Source organism: Centruroides sculpturatus, unplaced genomic scaffold (genome assembly GCF_000671375.1).
Source record: "Centruroides sculpturatus isolate CEXI.00-Female unplaced genomic scaffold, Cexi_2.0 scaffold737, whole genome shotgun sequence".
NCBI lineage: Eukaryota > Metazoa > Arthropoda > Arachnida > Scorpiones > Buthidae > Centruroides > Centruroides sculpturatus.
The window spans coordinates 6,376-13,968 of NW_019385040.1; positions in this window are offsets into that span (position 1 = coordinate 6,376).

Consider the following 7,593-nt stretch of genomic DNA (forward strand, 5'->3'; position numbering starts at 1 on the left):
CATTGCAGAAATTGCTTTTAGCCCTTAGTATAATTAAATTAATTAATTAAAATATCTATAACCATAAGGTAGATAATAGGAAGGGCTTATCACACCAATGACAAAGGGCACAAACGCTCAAAAATCAAAGTAAAAAAATTTAATAAAACAGATAGGGTTGTACAATAAGATAATTACAAAGTATAAAAACCGTAAAAATCCAAAATGCATTTCGGACTATTTTCCAATGGAAAATAGTCCCTCATCAGTTGGTAATAGCGACAGGTCTAAGTATACTTAAAATTATACAAGGTGAAAAAAAAATATTAAATTTAAAATTAAACTAAAAATATGCCTAAAGCTATACAATATAAAGATGAAACCGTCGACATGACTGTACGAGCAGTAAGCATATCATTGTGGACAGCGTTGCCAGATTTGGCTACTTTGCGCCAAATTGGGCTACTTATTTTTCAGTTTGGCGTTAAAAAAAAAACATTTAGTGCACTGGCTATATTTTGGGCTACAGAAATTTGACTTGGCTACATTTTGGACTGGTTACACAAATTATTTCATCTTTTGTTTTGCGCATAGAACGGTAATATTTGTTGTGCTGTCTACTCGTTCTGTTTTTATATATAGTATATTTTATATAAGTTTTATAATTTATTTATTATTGGTATTAAAATGGGTAAATGGACAAAGTATTCTCGGTCCATTCGAAAAGAATGGCTTCAAGATAAAAATCTTAAAGGTAAGCGGGGAAATTTTCCTCATTAAGGTGCATTTTTAAATATTTTAGCAAATGGCGTAATTTTAAATTTACTTAATTAAATTTAAACTTTTTAAAAAGATAGCTCCAGTAAGTATTCAGTCATGCTTGACAGGAGAATCTTTAGTTTATAATAGCTTATCTTTTAAAGAAAATTTAATATAAATTCCAGTTAAATGATATCCTAGAAAAAAAGAAATAAGAAAAGAAAATGCATCTATAAACGGAAATGACTAATAGCAAATGCTATGCTATACGGAATGGTACCAAACATGGTTACTAGGGCCTAATTTTTATAAATTTTAATTGTTTTTGATAAAATTAGTAACAGATAATGTTACACTAATTGTAACTAATTGTAATTGTAATTGCCAATGTGTTAAGATTAATCATATTTGTTATTGTAAGCCGCGCAAATCCGTTCATTTTTTTTATGTCCGATCATAGAAAGACCGCTCGGGATCGAGTGTCAGTTATATATACAAAAGGTAAATTGTTTACAAACTTAGTCTTTGTCTATTGTCTGATAAATGTATATTTTTGTTAATTGTTCACGATAGCAGACGTCTTTTGTGTAAGATCCGAGTCGGATGTGTGCAAGCCAATAAATGTTCTCGTTAATTAATCTCATCTCGCCTTTTTGATTTGTTCACGGTTAGAAGAAATCACCACAGGTTATGGGCCCAGATCCCGGGAACGAATCTCGACAGTCGAATTTGTCTGAGAGAAAGGAAAAGGCATAAATTGAGAACCGCAAGTTGTATCGAGACACGTGTCAGCCATATCTTCGTTCATCGTCTGCAATCGCCATCTTTGTCGAGCTTCAAACGTCGGTCAACCTCGTCAGTGTTCGTAAATGATCGTGAATTGCTACCCGTCATCACTGTAAGTGTAAAACTAATTAAGTTAGTCTGTCAATATGGATATCGTGAAATCTCAGATGAAAACTTTCTCAGAAGATTTATATTTCATGGAAGTTTAAACTAAATCTTACTATAATTATATTTCATGGAAGTTTAAACTAAATCTTACATTAAGATCGAAGGATCTGTATGACATTGCGAACGGAATTATTCTTAAATCTGAAGATGCGAATAATGAGGCAGATGTCGCAGCGTGGATTAAAAAGGATTTAGATGCTCAAGCTTGTATAGGTTTAAATGTGAACAGTAATATCGCAAAGAAAATTGAAAATTGCACTTCCTCACATAGTATGATACACAAATTAGAAACCTTGTATGGTAAAAGGTCCGATCTCACAATTGAAGGGTTACAGAGAGATTTTTTAAATTATAAGTATGATTCAAGCAAATCTGTAGTAGAAAATTGCCTATCAGTTCAACAATATGCAGAAGACTTAGCCGAAAAAATCCTTCCGCTAGCAGGCGAAGAAGTTTTTTCGGCTAGCAGGCGAAAAAACCCCTAGTTAATTTTCATTATAGACAACTTTATGTTTCATAAAGTATTTTTTTGAGGTTTGTCTTATCAGGTAAATTACTGTACACTGTGTATTCAATAATTTTCATTTTCATGTAGTAAAGGCTCTATGCCTTCATAAAGTATGTACTTTTCCTTTGTTTAAGGGTATTTGGGCAGTTTATTCTCTGTTGTATTCTCAAGCAAACAATACATACAAGTACAGTACAGTATTTTCTGAGGANTTAATTTTCATTTTCATGTAGTAAAGGCTCTATGCCTTCATAAAGGACGTACTTTTCCTTTGTTTAAGGGTATTTGGGCAGTTTATTCTCTGTTGTATTCTCAAGCAAACAATACATACAAGTACAGTACAGTATTTTCTGAGAACGCCACACTCATACTTTTTCTTTTTTAAATTGTTCCTAAGTTCTCAAATTTTTATAATATTTAACAACTGAAAATAAAGATGTAAATTTACACATACACCAAGCAATTTTTCACCCCATTCCCGATAACCCGGCATTTTCAGAAACTCGGCCACCCTTCGGTCCACATTAGGCCGAGTTTTCGAGATTCTACTGTATAAAAATTTACTAAAATGTATTAAATTATATTTAAAATCTGTAGATATAAGTAATTTTTATAGCCTTTTTTACCTAAAATAAAAAATAACAGGTGTGTTTATACATTTGTTACAGACCAGAATTCGGTGTATATTTATAGTAACTACAGAAACTTCCTCTAAACTCCACATTTTAAACATTTTTTTAGAAATTTAGAAAAAATGTCTAAAAATTTAGAAAAATTTAGAAAAAGGTACTTATGGGTTGAGGACTCCTGTCGGAAATTGCAATTTTTCCGAAAGATTTTTCCGAAATGCAAGTTTTTATTTTTCAATTTTACTAGTCTACTGTTATTTAGTTAATTACATTCAAAAACGCAATTTTAATCGCAATTTCCGGTTAGTTTTAATATTTAACAAATTTCAAAAACTGCTTACTTGAGCAGTAACAACTTAATTTTGTCTTCAAATACTAAAAATAAAAAGAACCATCGGACGAAAAAATTTTTATTAGCCTATTGTTAATGTAAGGTTAACTCTGGTGTAGATTGGGCCTAAAATCCGACTTCTGACGCCAGTGTAAGTTTGCCGACGTTAAGGGGGAATAAAGTCTATCTCGCGTCAGAATGAGCCTAAGGGAAACCGCGTATGTGGGCGGTGGCGATGGAGGCAAATGAAGTACAAGTGTTTTACAAAAAAAAACCCGTTTCTTTGTTCGAATTCATGCTTACATCGATATTGGACAATTCCAAATCTCGGTGCTCCTGTGAACGGCGAAAGTTCGGGTGATCGGTCGCAGCCGGGGCGGACGAGAAGGATCACTGGACGATACAGATGTTCGTTGTTAAGCTGCGGCGTCCTGGGTGATTGGCGGTTGCACAACACAATCTAAATCACAACGGTAGGCTTAATCCAGAGGGGACTCTTCTTCGATCTTGAAGTTCCGATTTTTATAGTTTTTTCCCCACTATTCACATTTTGGATTGGTCCCTCGTCCCATTCCTCGCTTCCCTATTGGTCTTTCCTTTGTCTCCAGGTGCAAGACGAAACCTTTTCGGGTCGCGGGAAAGGTCCAATTCGAGGTGTCCATCTGATACCTTTGTCGACTCTGCTCAGTGACTGTTTATAAAACAATAACACCTGTACTCATAACTCAGGCCGTTGTTTACCATTTTTTGACATCTAAGAATTTAACGATCATTTTCACCTTTCATCTATCAAAAATTTCCCTTTTTTTTGTTCGTAAAGGTTTATCTTGGCGAACATTTTATAGACACACGAATCAATGATTTACCTATTTATGAGCGCTCGTATTAGAGTTTTGTCTTCCGCTAAGACCGTGACAGATAGTTTGACATATACTCGATCAGTTCCGAGTCTCGTTGTTTACATCTTGTGTCGCGCAAGAATGTCACGGTTTATTCGAGTTTGAACCTCGTCTGGGAACTCACAGAATGGAGTTAATGTGATTCCAATGTAGACTACTTGTCTGGTTTTTGGTTAAATTTATTTATATTAGCTTTAGTTTATTATGATCATTATCCAACATATTTCTATTTTTCTAATAATTTTATGTCGACAGAATGACTGGGGCAGTTAAGGAGATAATTATCATTCTGGGAACCTGGGTCCAAATCTGGGTGAACAACCCCATGCAATTCTGAATATGTTGGGCCTAGTCTCATTGTGGCCCTAGTTTCCATATAGTGAGTATAGAAAAAATATCCTCTTAGTGCCCACCGGACAGAAAGAGTAAAAAATTTTATGTAAACTTCACTTTTTGTCATTGTTCTTTTCAATTGAATTATTTATTTCTTCAGATAGATCTAAATACAATAAATAAGCATTGCTGAATCAATTCTATTAATAAAATCCAATGTGTAAATATATTATTAGCTTTTACCTTTTGCATAATATGTCTTTTCAATTGGAGAAAGTTTGTAAGGAATAAAGATAAAATTGTAATAATGACTTCTATCCTAATTCTTGGATGTTAATCACCAATCTGTCATATCATCATTCAAATGCTTTAAGAGATGGGTGTATTCATTAAATTCGAAAGCTTAGTTACTTATGATGCCATCTATGTCTTTATTATCTATGTTTTCAATTTGAATTTTGGATTAATATTTAATATTGGTTTACTATGTTAGACTTAATTGATATTTTTTNTGCGATCGAAAATACTTAACGAATTTCAGCCGAATAGTTAAACGACGCCCATCAAATTAGTTAACGCGAAGAAAGGCGAGGATGTTCCGCCCTACGCGATATACGACACTCAAATTTCCGTTGCATGTGACGAACGAACCAAGTAATGTCCGTTGGCACGCTAATGGGCTTATAAAAAGAAATTTTGGAGAAGCGGCTCAAGCGGAGGTCTCATGGTGTAACGGTAAGCACTGTGGACTTTGAATCCAGCGATCCAAGTTCGAATCTCGGTGGGACCTTTTGTCTTTTTTTCTGTCGTCGAAGTTCGTACCCTATGCAATTATGACGCCTTAGAACGTATAGAAAAGTCTGCCGCAGGATAAGCATACAGTACGTGTATGTCCAACCGTTTGCACTCAATCAAAAATGTTTATTGTGATATTTCTTGTGTAATCCAGTTAGAATAGCCAAGTACTTTTGACCAATAAATATCTAGCCTACCCGTTGTAGTCGCTGGCAGAATAGTAAAAACGTTTTATGCTTTAACGTTGTTCATGTACAAATCAAATAAGCCTTTTGAAAGAAAGGGATGACGAATTTACAATTTAATGAAAAGTTGTTCCTGGTGATTGGACATGGCGACAAGTGAAGACATTTTAAGTCTCTATTACGTATTTTTATAAATCAAAATAAGTGTTTAAATCGCGGTAATGTTAATCTTGGAAAGTTATTAGATTTTAATGCTGATGATGTTTCGTGATTTTAATTAAAGTTTGGGTGTTAAGCAAAAACACCAAAAAACTGTAAGTTTTGTTCGTGTGAAATATCGTAAGTTCTTGTNAAATCAAAATAAGTGTTTAAATCGCGGTAATGTTAATCTTGGAAAGTTATTAGATTTTAATGCTGATGATGTTTCGTGATTTTAATTAAAGTTTGGGTGTTAAGCAAAAACACCAAAAAACTGTAAGTTTTGTTCGTGTGAAATATCGTAAGTTCTTGTGGACGAAATATTTTAATCACCCGCCCAGAAACGAAGAAAACGGTATTATTTTTTTATAAGCCATTTATTTTCGAAATTCTTAAAGTTGCAATTAAAAAACTAACGAGCAATTATTTATTGTGATATGGTCACAATGCCTGACGGCAATTTTTAATCATATTTTTAATTTATTTAATTTAAAATATATGCTGTCCACCTCAAATTACTATTGTAGTGTCTCGCCCCGTACATCATACTTTTCCTGTCAGCAATAGAGTCGTTCCTGTCATCTATTTAACTCCTTTCAGGAGAAATGTTTTGAATGAAAATAAGGTGACTTCCGCCTTGCATCGAAAGTTCATATATAGTTAATCGAAAGAGGAGGCCTCGATTAACTATATATGAACTTTCCGATGCAATCAACTGCTAATCTTTTCATATCTGATCTCGACTTTCATCTACCTAACTGCGTTCTCGAGATTAAGGAAGGCCAGACAGTGGGCATTTATATATCTAGAATGGGTTCAAATTGCAGCCCAACAACAATATAGAAACAACAGTTCTAGAAGATTTTACCATCGCTCGATTTAAGTGGAATCGACTTAGTTTATGAGCGTCTTCGAGCATCCTAACTCTAACAAAAAATTGCGTTTTTGGATGTAATTATCTAATTAACAATAGGCTAGTAAAAATTTTATTCGTCCGATGGTTGTTTTTATTTTTAGTATTTGAAGACAAAATTAAGTTGTTACTGCTCAAGTAAGCAGTTTTTGAAATTTGTTAAATATTAAAACTAACCGGAAATTGCAATCAAAATTGCGTTTTTGAATGTAATTATCTAAATAACAGTACACTAGTAAAATTGAAAAATAAAAACTTGCATTTCGGAAAAATTGCAATTTCCGACAGGCGTTTTCAACCCATAAGTACCCTTTTCTAAATTTTTCTAAATTTTTAGACATTTTTTCTAAATTTCTAAGAAATATGTTTAAAATTTTTTTCATATTATTAACATTTTGTTTTTCGTTTTTTCTTATTGTCGGTGATGAGAAGGCGGATAGGAATACGCAAACAAGGGAGGGGGTAGTTTTTTCCTTCCCGTCGTGTCTCCACCTTGTCGTGGTTGGGAGGCTTGGTGATCTGTGCTGCAGTGTCCGGATGGGATTTCTCGTCAGAGTGTTTCGGCCGGATCCAACTAAGAGAGACACACGCCAATGCCGAGCAGGAAGGCATGGTGAAGAGGTAGCTTTCTGCCTTATCTTTGAGTACGCCTTGTCAAAAAATTCACGCGGCTGGTGACATTTAATTAATTTATTTATTTAAAATGTGGAGTTTAGAGGAAGTTTCTGTAGTTACTATAAATATACACCGAATTCTAGTCTGTAACAAATGTATAAACACACTTGTTATTTTTTATTTTAGGTAAAAAAGCTATCAAAATTACTTATATCTACAAATTTTAAATATAATTTAATATATTTTAGTAAATTTTTTCACAGTAGAATCTCGAAAACTCAGCCTAATGTGGCCGAAGAGTGGCCGAGTTTGTTAAAATGCCGGGTTATCGGGAATGGGGTTTAAAAAGTTGTTAAAAAACTGAATTGTGTTTTTTTTTCTTTTCTTTCTTTGTTGATTGTTTGTGTTTTATATATGTATTTTTTACAATTGGAAAAGGCCAATGGCCATAGTGTCGTTTACTTTAAATAAATATATGAAAAATATAGTTTCTTG